At 43.7% G+C, this 13,631-nt stretch overlaps 11 non-coding genes across 11 annotated transcripts; all 11 read right to left on the bottom strand.

The window, feature by feature from the left end:
* Positions 1 to 216: 216 nt before the first annotated feature.
* trnar-acg lies at positions 217 to 289 on the bottom strand. The gene has a single exon. It is a non-coding gene; the product is annotated as a tRNA-Arg (tRNA).
* A 273-nt stretch (positions 290 to 562) lies between these two features.
* Positions 563 to 634, bottom strand: trnah-gug. The gene has a single exon. It is a non-coding gene; the product is annotated as a tRNA-His (tRNA).
* Positions 635 to 2,753: 2,119 nt separating this feature from the next.
* On the bottom strand, positions 2,754 to 2,826 carry trnar-acg. Its single transcript has one exon. It is a non-coding gene; the product is annotated as a tRNA-Arg (tRNA).
* Positions 2,827 to 3,099: 273 nt separating this feature from the next.
* On the bottom strand, positions 3,100 to 3,171 carry trnah-gug. The gene has a single exon. It is a non-coding gene; the product is annotated as a tRNA-His (tRNA).
* A 999-nt stretch (positions 3,172 to 4,170) lies between these two features.
* trnar-acg lies at positions 4,171 to 4,243 on the bottom strand. The gene has a single exon. It is a non-coding gene; the product is annotated as a tRNA-Arg (tRNA).
* Positions 4,244 to 4,516: 273 nt separating this feature from the next.
* Positions 4,517 to 4,588, bottom strand: trnah-gug. The gene has a single exon. It is a non-coding gene; the product is annotated as a tRNA-His (tRNA).
* A 2,119-nt stretch (positions 4,589 to 6,707) lies between these two features.
* trnar-acg lies at positions 6,708 to 6,780 on the bottom strand. Its single transcript has one exon. It is a non-coding gene; the product is annotated as a tRNA-Arg (tRNA).
* A 273-nt stretch (positions 6,781 to 7,053) lies between these two features.
* On the bottom strand, positions 7,054 to 7,125 carry trnah-gug. The gene has a single exon. It is a non-coding gene; the product is annotated as a tRNA-His (tRNA).
* A 999-nt stretch (positions 7,126 to 8,124) lies between these two features.
* On the bottom strand, positions 8,125 to 8,197 carry trnar-acg. Its single transcript has one exon. It is a non-coding gene; the product is annotated as a tRNA-Arg (tRNA).
* Positions 8,198 to 9,720: 1,523 nt separating this feature from the next.
* trnar-acg lies at positions 9,721 to 9,793 on the bottom strand. Its single transcript has one exon. It is a non-coding gene; the product is annotated as a tRNA-Arg (tRNA).
* A 273-nt stretch (positions 9,794 to 10,066) lies between these two features.
* Positions 10,067 to 10,138, bottom strand: trnah-gug. Its single transcript has one exon. It is a non-coding gene; the product is annotated as a tRNA-His (tRNA).
* Between the last annotated feature and the right edge of the window lie 3,493 nt (positions 10,139 to 13,631).

Genomic DNA, 13,631 nt, shown 5'->3' with positions numbered 1-13,631 from the left:
TCCAAAGCAAATACACTTGCCGTGTAAGTAGGCGCTTCTAGCTTCTCTTTCGAATGAAATTGCACATTTTCAAAAGTGCATGGGTGCTTTCTGAACTGTGCGTCCTGTTTATAAAGGGCTACTTGCCTACTGCTGAACGTGAACTTTCCTGCCAACAGACCACGTAGTTAAAACCCACCGAGGGAGCAGCATATTTATATGAACTAAAGCAAGTCACGAGCCAGCCAGGAGTCGAACCTAGAATCTTCTGATCCGTAGTCAGACGCGTTATCCATTGCGCCACTGGCCCTCATGGTGCCTGCATGACGCACACCAGCTGCGGACTGATGAATTGCGGACTGATGCGAAGCTCCTTGACGATGCTCTCGATATGGGACCGTGTAGGATTGAGGGATGCATGGAGAGTGTATGTCAACATGTGCTTTCATATCAACACAGCTGACTGTTGGCGAGGCTTTACAATTGTACAGCCACCCGGGCGCACAATCATTTTGCCAAAGATATCCCATGGGCTACATCATCATTATTATCAAAATGAATGCGATTTGGCACTTGAAAAGGTTGCCGTGACCCGGATTCGAACCGGGGTTGCTGCGGCCACAACGCAGAGTACTAACCACTATACGATCACGGCGTGTTACCCCGGGTGCGTGATGAGCAATGACTGGCAACGGTTCATTACAACCAAACGAAAAGTCTCGCCATTCCTTGGCGAATATGTCTGTTTGGTTTAGTTAATGATAAGAATTGTTTAAAGCAATTGCCACTCCAGCATTAATCACAAAGTTGAGACATCCTACAGTCTGTATCCATGAGGTAATAAAGTGCATCTTAAAATAGGCATAGCATTCACAGCTGAGGCAAGTGTTTTTTTGTTTCGTTTGTTTTTATTCTAAATAAGTACACCTATGTAGTCTTCCTAGGTAAAATAGAGTCTGTCACCTGTCGCTATCGTATGTGAATGTATTATTTACGTATAGCATTAGTTGATGCTCTATACATGAAACTCATTTACGAGGTTGTAGTTTTTGTATTGTGCGGTTGTGGCTCACATTTGTTTTTGTCACCATGGTTGTAAAATAATAGAGACACAGGTCTGGAGATTGATTTTGAATACAAGAATTGTTAACCGTGCATATATAAAGTGAATTAACACATTCGTTCGGGATATAAACAGTTCCAAGTTTGCGAACCTAAATTATATTATCGTCCCCTTGGTCATTTGTGAAAAAGGAGTGCTGTTGCATTCCACGTTCGGCCGATGCGCTTTCATTTCGATATGTGCATAAAATCTGCAACAGCATAAAATAATCTGGTACCTCGTTTCCCTCACCCCTTAAACGAATCCGTCATGGCATTATTACGCCAGCGTTAATCCAAATCTAATCAATTGTGATTTTTTTTCACACTGGCCATTTCCCTCACAAAGCTGTATATTTTCCGCTAAATTAGTAACTCTATGTGATACATTTGGATTCTCAAATTAATAATACGCTCAAATCAAGAAATGTCTCTCGTAAAACAAGTAGCACAACAACAAGGTGTGCGCCTCTCTCACCCAGAGCGCTCCTTTGTTTTCTGCCAAGAACTGTCAGTTTGAGCACCATACAATCTAGAAGTTTACTGAATGTTTTAAAACATTTAAAGTGTTATGTTTGAAGGACTGCACTGTATGAACGTTATCAACGTTACAGTTGCTGCAGACATTTCTGTAACGGCTAACAACTATTTTAAATGAAACCCTGCAATATCATTGTCTGCTTCAGCCCGGTCCCTTTTGCTGTTGCGTATTCTTTGGAAACATGTTCTAGCATAAATGCATGACGCCTCTGTTATCTCGCTCCAGGTAAAAAGTCAGACTCGTGTTGTCATTCAAAGAATATAAGTGACCATCAGAGATTTTCTGCACTGACTTCCTGAATCGATGAAACGTAATGGATCACTTGAAGACTGCGTGTGGAAAAGGGGTTTAGAGTTTCCCCGCGACTTTGCAGCAGTATGTCCGACCTTTCTTTTTGAATGATGTTACTACTCCTCTTGTTTTCAACGAACGTGCTGCTGCGTTCCTCGCCGGGCCCGGTGGCGCGTGCCTGTAATCCAAGTGTCCGGGAGGCTGAGGTTGGCGGATCGACTGAGCTGTGGAGTTCTAGGCTGCTGCGTGCTATGTCGAACGGGCGTCCCTACTAAGTTCGGTATCGATATGGTTTGCCTGGGGGAGCCCGGGCTCACCAGGTCGTCTAAGGAGGGGTGCACCGGCCCAGGTCGGAAACGAAGCAGGTCAAAGCCCCCGTGCCGTCCAGTGGTGGGATTGCGCCTGTGAGTAGACGTTGCACCCTGGCCATGGCGAGACATCGAAACACAATCTTTTATGAACGCTTCAAATCTGTGAAACACACGTGACTGGAATAATGCGATTCAGCCATCAATTGGACTTAAAACGACCACACTCAAAAGTACCATTCCCTCCCGTCCTTTTCCAAAGTGTCTATCTAATTTAATACTGAACAATTCAAGGTGGTGATCGGTCTTAAAGTCAGTCCAAAGCAAATACACTTGCCGTGTAAGTAGGCGCTTCTAGCTTCTCTTTGGAATGAAATTGCACATTTTCAAAAGTGCATGGGTGCTTTCTGAACTGTGCGTCCTGTTTATAAAGGGCTACTTGCCTACTACTGAACGTGAACTTTCCTGCCAACAGACCACGTAGTTAAAACCCACCGAGGGAGCAGCATATTTATATGAACTAAAGCAAGTCACGAGCCAGCCAGGAGTCGAACCTAGAATCTTCTGATCCGTAGTCAGACGCGTTATCCATTGCGCCACTGGCCCTCATGGTGCCTGCTTGACGCACACCAGCTGCGGACTGATGAATTGCGGACTGATGCGAAGCTCCTTTACGATGCTCTCGATATGGGACCGTGTAGGATTGAGGGATGCATGGAGAGTGTATGTCAACATGTGCTTTCATATCAACACAGCTGACTGTTGGCGAGGCTTTACAATTGTACAGCCACCCGGGCGCACAATCATTTTGCCAAAGATATCCCATGGGCTACATCATCATTATTATCAAAATGAATGCGATTTGGCACTTGAAAAGGTTGCCGTGACCCGGATTCGAACCGGGGTTGCTGCGGCCACAACGCAGAGTACTAACCACTATACGATCACGGCGTGTTACCCCGGGTGCGTGATGAGCAATGACTGGCAACGGTTCATTACAACCAAACGAAAAGTCTCGCCATTCCTTGGCGAATATGTCTGTTTGGTTTAGTTAATGATAAGAATTGTTTAAAGCAATTGCCACTCCAGCATTAATCACAAAGTTGAGACATCCTACAGTCTGTATCCATGAGGTAATAAAGTGCATCTTAAAATAGGCATAGCATTCACAGCTGAGGCAAGTGTTTTTTTGTTTCGTTTGTTTTATTCTAAATAAGTACACCTATGTAGTCTTCCTAGGTAAAATAGAGTCTGTCACCTGTCGCTATCGTATGTGAATGTATTATTTACGTATAGCATTAGTTGATGCTCTATACATGAAACTCATTTACGAGGTTGTAGTTTTTGTATTGTGCGGTTGTGGCTCACATTTGTTTTTGTCACCATGGTTGTAAAATAATAGAGACACAGGTCTGGAGATTGATTTTGAATACAAGAATTGTTAACCGTGCATATATAAAGTGAATTAACACATTCGTTCGGGATATAAACAGTTCCAAGTTTGCGAACCTAAATTATATTATCGTCCCCTTTGTCATTTGTGAAAAAGGAGTGCTGTTGCATTCCACGTTCGGCCGATGCGCTTTCATTTCGATATGTGCCTAAAATCTGCAACAGCATAAAATAATCTGGTACCTCGTTTCCCTCACCCCTTAAACGAATCCGTCATGGCATTATTACGCCAGCGTTAATCCAAATCTAATCAATTGTGATTTTTTTTCACACTGGCCATTTCCCAAAGCAAATACACTTGCCGTGTAAGTAGGCGCTTCTAGCTTCTCTTTCGAATGAAATTGCACATTTTCAAAAGTGCATGGGTGCTTTCTGAACTGTGCGTCCTGTTTATGAAGGGCTACTTGCCTACTGCTGAACGTGAACTTTCCTGCCAACAGACCACGTAGTTAAAACCCACCGAGGGAGCAGCATATTTATATGAACTAAAGCAAGTCACGAGCCAGCCAGGAGTCGAACCTAGAATCTTCTGATCCGTAGTCAGACGCGTTATCCATTGCGCCACTGGCCCTCATGGTGCCTGCTTGACGCACACCAGCTGCGGACTGATGAATTGCGGACTGATGCGAAGCTCCTTGACGATGCTCTCGATATGGGACCGTGTAGGATTGAGGGATGCATGGAGAGTGTATGTCAACATGTGCTTTCATATCAACACAGCTGACTGTTGGCGAGGCTTTACAATTGTACAGCCACCCGGGCGCACAATCATTTTGCCAAAGATATCCCATGGGCTACATCATCATTATTATCAAAATGAATGCGATTTGGCACTTGAAAAGGTTGCCGTGACCCGGATTCGAACCGGCGTTGCTGCGGCCACAACGCAGAGTACTAACCACTATACGATCACGGCGTGTTACCCCGGGTGCGTGATGAGCAATGACTGGCAACGGTTCATTACAACCAAACGAAAAGTCTCGCCATTCCTTGGCGAATATGTCTGTTTGGTTTAGTTAATGATAAGAATTGTTTAAAGCAATTGCCACTCCAGCATTCATCACAAAGTTGAGACATCCTACAGTCTGTATCCATGAGGTAATAAAGTGCATCTTAAAATAGGCATAGCATTCACAGCTGAGGCAAGTGTTTTTTTGTTTCGTTTGTTTTTATTCTAAATAAGTACACCTATGTAGTCTTCCTAGGTAAAATAGAGTCTGTCACCTGTCGCTATCGTATGTGAATGTATTATTTACGTATAGCATTAGTTGATGCTCTATACATGAAACTCATTTACGAGGTTGTAGTTTTTGTATTGTGCGGTTGTGGCTCACATTTGTTTTTGTCACCATGGTTGTAAAATAATAGAGACACAGGTCTGGAGATTGATTTTGAATACAAGAATTGTTAACCGTGCATATATAAAGTGAATTAACACATTCGTTCGGGATATAAACAGTTCCAAGTTTGCGAACCTAAATTATATTATCGTCCCCTTGGTCATTTGTGAAAAAGGAGTGCTGTTGCATTCCACGTTCGGCCGATGCGCTTTCATTTCGATATGTGCATAAAATCTGCAACAGCATAAAATAATCTGGTACCTCGTTTCCCTCACCCCTTAAACGAATCCGTCATGGCATTATTACGCCAGCGTTAATCCAAATCTAATCAATTGTGATTTTTTTTCACACTGGCCATTTCCCTCACAAAGCTCTATATTTTCCGCTAAATTAGTAACTCTATGTGATACATTTGGATTCTCAAATTAATAATACGCTCAAATCAAGAAATGTCTCTCGTAAAACAAGTAGCACAACAACAAGGTGTGCGCCTCTCTCACCCAGAGCGCTCCTTTGTTTTCTGCCAAGAACTGTCAGTTTGAGCACCATACAATCTAGAAGTTTACTGAATGTTTTAAAACATTTAAAGTGTTATGTTTGAAGGACTGCACTGTATGAACGTTATCAACGTTACAGTTGCTGCAGACATTTCTGTAACGGCTAACAACTATTTTAAATGAAACCCTGCAATATCATTGTCTGCTTCAGCCCGGTCCCTTTTGCTGTTGCGTATTCTTTGGAAACATGTTCTAGCATAAATGCATGACGCCTCTGTTATCTCGCTCCAGGTAAAAAGTCAGACTCGTGTTGTCATTCAAAGAATATAAGTGACCATCAGAGATTTTCTGCACTGACTTCCTGAATCGATGAAACGTAATGGATCACTTGAAGACTGCGTGTGGAAAAGGGGTTTAGAGTTTCCCCGCGACTTTGCAGCAGTATGTCCGACCTTTCTTTTTGAATGATGTTACTACTCCTCTTGTTTTCAACGAACGTGCTGCTGCGTTCCTCGCCGGGCCCGGTGGCGCGTGCCTGTAATCCAAGTGTCCGGGAGGCTGAGGTTGGCGGATCGACTGAGCTGTGGAGTTCTAGGCTGCTGCGTGCTATGTCGAACGGGCGTCCCTACTAAGTTCGGTATCGATATGGTTTGCCTGGGGGAGCCCGGGCTCTCCAGGTCGTCTAAGGAGGGGTGCACCGGCCCAGGTCGGAAACGAAGCAGGTCAAAGCCCCCGTGCCGTCCAGTGGTGGGATTGCGCCTGTGAGTAGACGTTGCACCCTGGCCATGGCGAGACATCGAAACACAATCTTTTATGAACGCTTCAAATCTGTGAAACACACGTGACTGGAATAATGCGATTCAGCCATCAATTGGACTTAAAACGATCACACTCAAAAGTACCATTCCCTCCCGTCCTTTTCCAAAGTGTCTATCTAATTTAATACTGAACAATTCAAGGTGGTGATCGGTCTTAAAGTCAGTCCAAAGCAAATACACTTGCCGTGTAAGTAGGCGCTTCTAGCTTCTCTTTGGAATGAAATTGCACATTTTCAAAAGTGCATGGGTGCTTTCTGAACTGTGCGTCCTGTTTATAAAGGGCTACTTGCCTACTACTGAACGTGAACTTTCCTGCCAACAGACCACGTAGTTAAAACCCACCGAGGGAGCAGCATATTTATATGAACTAAAGCAAGTCACGAGCCAGCCAGGAGTCGAACCTAGAATCTTCTGATCCGTAGTCAGACGCGTTATCCATTGCGCCACTGGCCCTCATGGTGCCTGCTTGACGCACACCAGCTGCGGACTGATGAATTGCGGACTGATGCGAAGCTCCTTTACGATGTTTTCGATATGGGACCGTGTAGGATTGAGGGATGCATGGAGAGTGTATGTCAACATGTGCTTTCATATCAACACAGCTGACTGTTGGCGAGGCTTTACAATTGTACAGCCACCCGGGCGCACAATCATTTTGCCAAAGATATCCCATGGGCTACATCATCATTATTATCAAAATGAATGCGATTTGGCACTTGAAAAGGTTGCCGTGACCCGGATTCGAACCGGGGTTGCTGCGGCCACAACGCAGAGTACTAACCACTATACGATCACGGCGTGTTACCCCGGGTGCGTGATGAGCAATGACTGGCAACGGTTCATTACAACCAAACGAAAAGTCTCGCCATTCCTTGGCGAATATGTCTGTTTGGTTTAGTTAATGATAAGAATTGTTTAAAGCAATTGCCACTCCAGCATTAATCACAAAGTTGAGACATCCTACAGTCTGTATCCATGAGGTAATAAAGTGCATCTTAAAATAGGCATAGCATTCACAGCTGAGGCAAGTGTTTTTTTGTTTCGTTTGTTTTATTCTAAATAAGTACACCTATGTAGTCTTCCTAGGTAAAATAGAGTCTGTCACCTGTCGCTATCGTATGTGAATGTATTATTTACGTATAGCATTAGTTGATGCTCTATACATGAAACTCATTTACGAGGTTGTAGTTTTTGTATTGTGCGGTTGTGGCTCACATTTGTTTTTGTCACCATGGTTGTAAAATAATAGAGACACAGGTCTGGAGATTGATTTTGAATACAAGAATTGTTAACCGTGCATATATAAAGTGAATTAACACATTCGTTCGGGATATAAACAGTTCCAAGTTTGCGAACCTAAATTATATTATCGTCCCCTTTGTCATTTGTGAAAAAGGAGTGCTGTTGCATTCCACGTTCGGCCGATGCGCTTTCATTTCGATATGTGCCTAAAATCTGCAACAGCATAAAATAATCTGGTACCTCGTTTCCCTCACCCCTTAAACGAATCCGTCATGGCATTATTACGCCAGCGTTAATCCAAATCTAATCAATTGTGATTTTTTTTCACACTGGCCATTTCCCAAAGCAAATACACTTGCCGTGTAAGTAGGCGCTTCTAGCTTCTCTTTCGAATGAAATTGCACATTTTCAAAAGTGCATGGGTGCTTTCTGAACTGTGCGTCCTGTTTATGAAGGGCTACTTGCCTACTGCTGAACGTGAACTTTCCTGCCAACAGACCACGTAGTTAAAACCCACCGAGGGAGCAGCATATTTATATGAACTAAAGCAAGTCACGAGCCAGCCAGGAGTCGAACCTAGAATCTTCTGACCCGTAGTCAGACGCGTTATCCATTGCGCCACTGGCCCTCATGGTGCCTGCTTGACGCACACCAGCTGCGGACTGATGAATTGCGGACTGATGCGAAGCTCCTTGACGATGTTTTCGATATGGGACCGTGTAGGATTGAGGGATGCATGGAGAGTGTATGTCAACATGTGCTTTCATATCAACACAGCTGACTGTTGGCGAGGCTTTACAATTGTACAGCCACCCGGGCTCACAAAGCTCTATATTTTCCGCTAAATTAGTAACTCTATGTGATACATTTGGATTCTCAAATTAATAATACGCTCAAATCAAGAAATGTCTCTCGTAAAACAAGTAGCACAACAACAAGGTGTGCGCCTCTCTCACCCAGAGCGCTCCTTTGTTTTCTGCCAAGAACTGTCAGTTTGAGCACCATACAATCTAGAAGTTTACTGAATGTTTTAAAACATTTAAAGTGTTATGTTTGAAGGACTGCACTGTATGAACGTTATCAACGTTACAGTTGCTGCAGACATTTCTGTAACGGCTAACAACTATTTTAAATGAAACCCTGCAATATCATTGTCTGCTTCAGCCCGGTCCCTTTTGCTGTTGCGTATTCTTTGGAAACATGTTCTAGCATAAATGCATGACGCCTCTGTTATCTCGCTCCAGGTAAAAAGTCAGACTCGTGTTGTCATTCAAAGAATATAAGTGACCATCAGAGATTTTCTGCACTGACTTCCTGAATCGATGAAACGTAATGGATCACTTGAAGACTGCGTGTGGAAAAGGTGTTTAGAGTTTCCCCGCGACTTTGCAGCAGTATGTCCGACCTTTCTTTTTGAATGATGTTACTACTCCTCTTGTTTTCAACGAACGTGCTGCTGCGTTCCTCGCCGGGCCCGGTGGCGCGTGCCTGTAATCCAAGTGTCCGGGAGGCTGAGGTTGGCGGATCGACTGAGCTGTGGAGTTCTAGGCTGCTGCGTGCTATGTCGAACGGGCGTCCCTACTAAGTTCGGTATCGATATGGTTTGCCTGGGGGAGCCCGGGCTCACCAGGTCGTCTAAGGAGGGGTGCACCGGCCCAGGTCGGAAACGAAGCAGGTCAAAGCCCCCGTGCCGTCCAGTGGTGGGATTGCGCCTGTGAGTAGACGTTGCACCCTGGCCATGGCGAGACATCGAAACACAATCTTTTATGAACGCTTCAAATCTGTGAAACACACGTGACTGGAATAATGCGATTCAGCCATCAATTGGACTTAAAACGACCACACTCAAAAGTACCATTCCCTCCCGTCCTTTTCCAAAGTGTCTATCTAATTTAATACTGAACAATTCAAGGTGGTGATCGGTCTTAAAGTCAGTCCAACGCAAATACACTTGCCGTGTAAGTAGGCGCTTCAAGCTCCTCATTCGAATGAAATTGCACATTTTCAAAAGTGCGTGGGTGCTTTCTGAACTGGGCGTCCTGTTCATAAAGGGCTACTTGCCTACAGCTGAACGTGAACTTTCCTGCCAACGGACCACGTAGTTAAAACCCACCGAGGGAGCAGCATATTTATATGAACTAAAGCAAGTCACGAGCCAGCCAGGAGTCGAACCTAGAATCTTCTGATCCGTAGTCAGACGCGTTATCCATTGCGCCACTGGCCCTCATGGTGCCTGCTTGACGCACACCAGCTGCGGACTGATGAATTGCGGACTGATGCGAAGCTCCTTTACGATGCTCTCGATATGGGACCGTGTAGGATTGAGGGATGCATGGAGAGTGTATGTCAACATGTGCTTTCATATCAACACAGCTGACTGTTGGCGAGGCTTTACAATTGTACAGCCACCCGGGCGCACAATCATTTTGCCAAAGATATCCCATGGGCTACATCATCATTATTATCAAAATGAATGCGATTTGGCACTTGAAAAGGTTGCCGTGACCCGGATTCGAACCGGGGTTGCTGCGGCCACAACGCAGAGTACTAACCACTATACGATCACGGCGTGTTACCCCGGGTGCGTGATGAGCAATGACTGGCAACGGTTCATTACAACCAAACGAAAAGTCTCGCCATTCCTTGGCGAATATGTCTGTTTGGTTTAGTTAATGATAAGAATTGTTTAAAGCAATTGCCACTCCAGCATTAATCACAAAGTTGAGACATCCTACAGTCTGTATCCATGAGGTAATAAAGTGCATCTTAAAATAGGCATAGCATTCACAGCTGAGGCAAGTGTTTTTTTGTTTCGTTTGTTTTATTCTAAATAAGTACACCTATGTAGTCTTCCTAGGTAAAATAGAGTCTGTCACCTGTCGCTATCGTATGTGAATGTATTATTTACGTATAGCATTAGTTGATGCTCTATACATGAAACTCATTTACGAGGTTGTAGTTTTTGTATTGTGCGGTTGTGGCTCACATTTGTTTTTGTCACCATGGTTGTAAAATAATAGAGACACAGGTCTGGAGATTGATTTTGAATACAAGAATTGTTAACCGTGCATATATAAAGTGAATTAACACATTCGTTCGGGATATAAACAGTTCCAAGTTTGCGAACCTAAATTATATTATCGTCCCCTTTGTCATTTGTGAAAAAGGAGTGCTGTTGCATTCCACGTTCGGCCGATGCGCTTTCATTTCGATATGTGCCTAAAATCTGCAACAGCATAAAATAATCTGGTACCTCGTTTCCCTCACCCCTTAAACGAATCCGTCATGGCATTATTACGCCAGCGTTAATCCAAATCTAATCAATTGTGATTTTTTTTCACACTGGCCATTTCCCTCACAAAGCTGTATATTTTCCGCTAAATTAGTAACTCTATGTGATACATTTGGATTCTCAAATTAATAATACGCTCAAATCAAGAAATGTCTCTCGTAAAACAAGTAGCACAACAACAAGGTGTGCGCCTCTCTCACCCAGAGCGCTCCTTTGTTTTCTGCCAAGAACTGTCAGTTTGAGCACCATACAATCTAGAAGTTTACTGAATGTTTTAAAACATTTAAAGTGTTATGTTTGAAGGACTGCACTGTATGAACGTTATCAACGTTACAGTTGCTGCAGACATTTCTGTAACGGCTAACAACTATTTTAAATGAAACCCTGCAATATCATTGTCTGCTTCAGCCCGGTCCCTTTTGCTGTTGCGTATTCTTTGGAAACATGTTCTAGCATAAATGCATGACGCCTCTGTTATCTCGCTCCAGGTAAAAAGTCAGACTCGTGTTGTCATTCAAAGAATATAAGTGACCATCAGAGATTTTCTGCACTGACTTCCTGAATCGATGAAACGTAATGGATCACTTGAAGACTGCGTGTGGAAAAGGTGTTTAGAGTTTCCCCGCGACTTTGCAGCAGTATGTCCGACCTTTCTTTTTGAATGATGTTACTACTCCTCTTGTTTTCAACGAATGTGCTGCTGCGTTCCTCGCCGGGCCCGGTGGGGCGTGCCTGTAATCTATGGGGGGTGGATTCTGCCACGTATGGGGGGTGGATTCTGCCACGGAGATGTAGATATGCGACCTACCGTCAACTTGCTCCCATTTAACGTCGCCGTGAGTGAATCTTTTATGCTGTACGTCGCCGTGAGTGAATTTCTTTGGCTTAACGTCGCCATGAGTGAATTTCTTTTGCTTTAGTAGATTACAACTTTTGGTTGTTCATTGCATACTGCACTTGTTATCTAATTTCTCTAAGAATAACATACCCTCTTCTACTGCTCCTATATAGAGAACCGTAAATTCGAACTTTTGAACGTTCAATATGTATTGGAAGAATATCAAGACAGTAAATCCAGGTATTGAAACTCCAATTTATGGCCCATCCACCACTGCCCATACATCCCTGTGGACCATGATCAGCCATTATTGTGCAGGTTTAATTTACATGTCCTTTTTATGCATTGTATACAGGTGTATTTAATAAAAAATAGAATATTGGTTCTTCCTACCACCATTCTACTAGAATAACTACCAGTTGGAGGAGTGTGTTCCTGAGTTAACACTTTATGTCTCAAATATCTCTTGGAGCCTAGACACTTTTCATTGTAAGGGGAGAGTTTGCATGGGCATGAAGGCCTGGGGTCATCAGTCAAGCCATGTTTGACAGTATATCACTGGATAATCCCCCCTCCCCATATTTGGAAACAACCTCTACAGTTCCTGCTTGTTTTTGGTGCCTTTTGCCCTCAGGTTTGTCTCCAGCAAAAACGTCCATGCAGGTCAGATGATTGACAGGTGCTTTTTTCTACAGTCACATCATTGGCAGCTATACATGCCCGTGCCATAACTCTTCCTCCACCACACTTCACAGAACGAGTGCCATAACACTTCCTCCACCACACTTCACAGAACAGGTGCCACAACACTTCCTCCACCATGCTTCACAGAACAGGTGCCATAACACTTCCTCCACCATGCTTCATAGAACAGGTGCCACAACACTTCCTCCACCATGCTTCACAGAACAGGTGCCATAACACTTCCTCCACCATGCTTCACAGAACAGGTGCCACAACACATCCTCCACCATGCTTCACAGAACAGGTGCCACAACACTTCCTCCACCATGCTTCACAGAACAGGTGCCACAACACTTCCTCCACCATGCTTCACAGAACAGGTGCCATAACACTTCCTCCACCATGCTTCACAGAACAGGTGCCACAACACATCCTCCACCATGCTTCACAGAACAGGTGCCACAACACTTCCTCCACCATGCTTCACAGAACAGGTGCCACAACACATCCTCCACCATGCTTCACAGAACAGGTGCCACAACACTTCCTCCACCATGCTTCACAGAATAGTTTATTTGTATATTTTATTTAACCTTTACTTAACCATGTAGGCCGATTGAGACAGATTCTCATTTGCAATGGCGACCTGGCCGAGACAAAGCGCAAATGTGCAGGACAACATAAAGTTACACAGAGTACAAAAACACAAAATGAAGTAGAGTCTGTAAGAGGTGCCATAACACGTCCTCCACCATGCTTCACAGAAGAGGTGGTATGCTTTGGCTCATAAGCAGATGCTCACCTTCTCATTACTCTTCCCTTCCCATCTTTCTTTTAAATCACTGAGGGTTTACTGATCTGGCCAAGAAGGGGTTTTTATTGAACTGGGAAATAATTATTCTGTCATCCACCTCAGATATCTTTTGTAGTCTATAAGATTGTGCTCAACTCGAAAATCTGTTTAGGAGATTCAATTAATCCTTGTACATTTTCAATACGGAATTCCAAAATGCAACATTGCTTAAATATTAACAAAATGCGATCTGAACCTTGTGCTCAAATTAGCTTGTAAATTATAATACATTAAAGGAATCATTGCACTCCAATCCAATTTTCAGATGAGAAATTACATTGAGAAACACAGAAATGCGTATACAAAACAGGTAATTTACAAACATGCAAAATGGTAAAAATCACAATATCAACTCCCAAGGGACAGAACAACTGTAGCAATATCAGCCACATCTG

This window comes from Esox lucius, chromosome 20, assembly GCF_011004845.1.
Source record: "Esox lucius isolate fEsoLuc1 chromosome 20, fEsoLuc1.pri, whole genome shotgun sequence".
NCBI classification, from domain to species: domain Eukaryota; kingdom Metazoa; phylum Chordata; class Actinopteri; order Esociformes; family Esocidae; genus Esox; species Esox lucius.
This window is presented reverse-complemented; position numbering and strand designations above follow the sequence as displayed.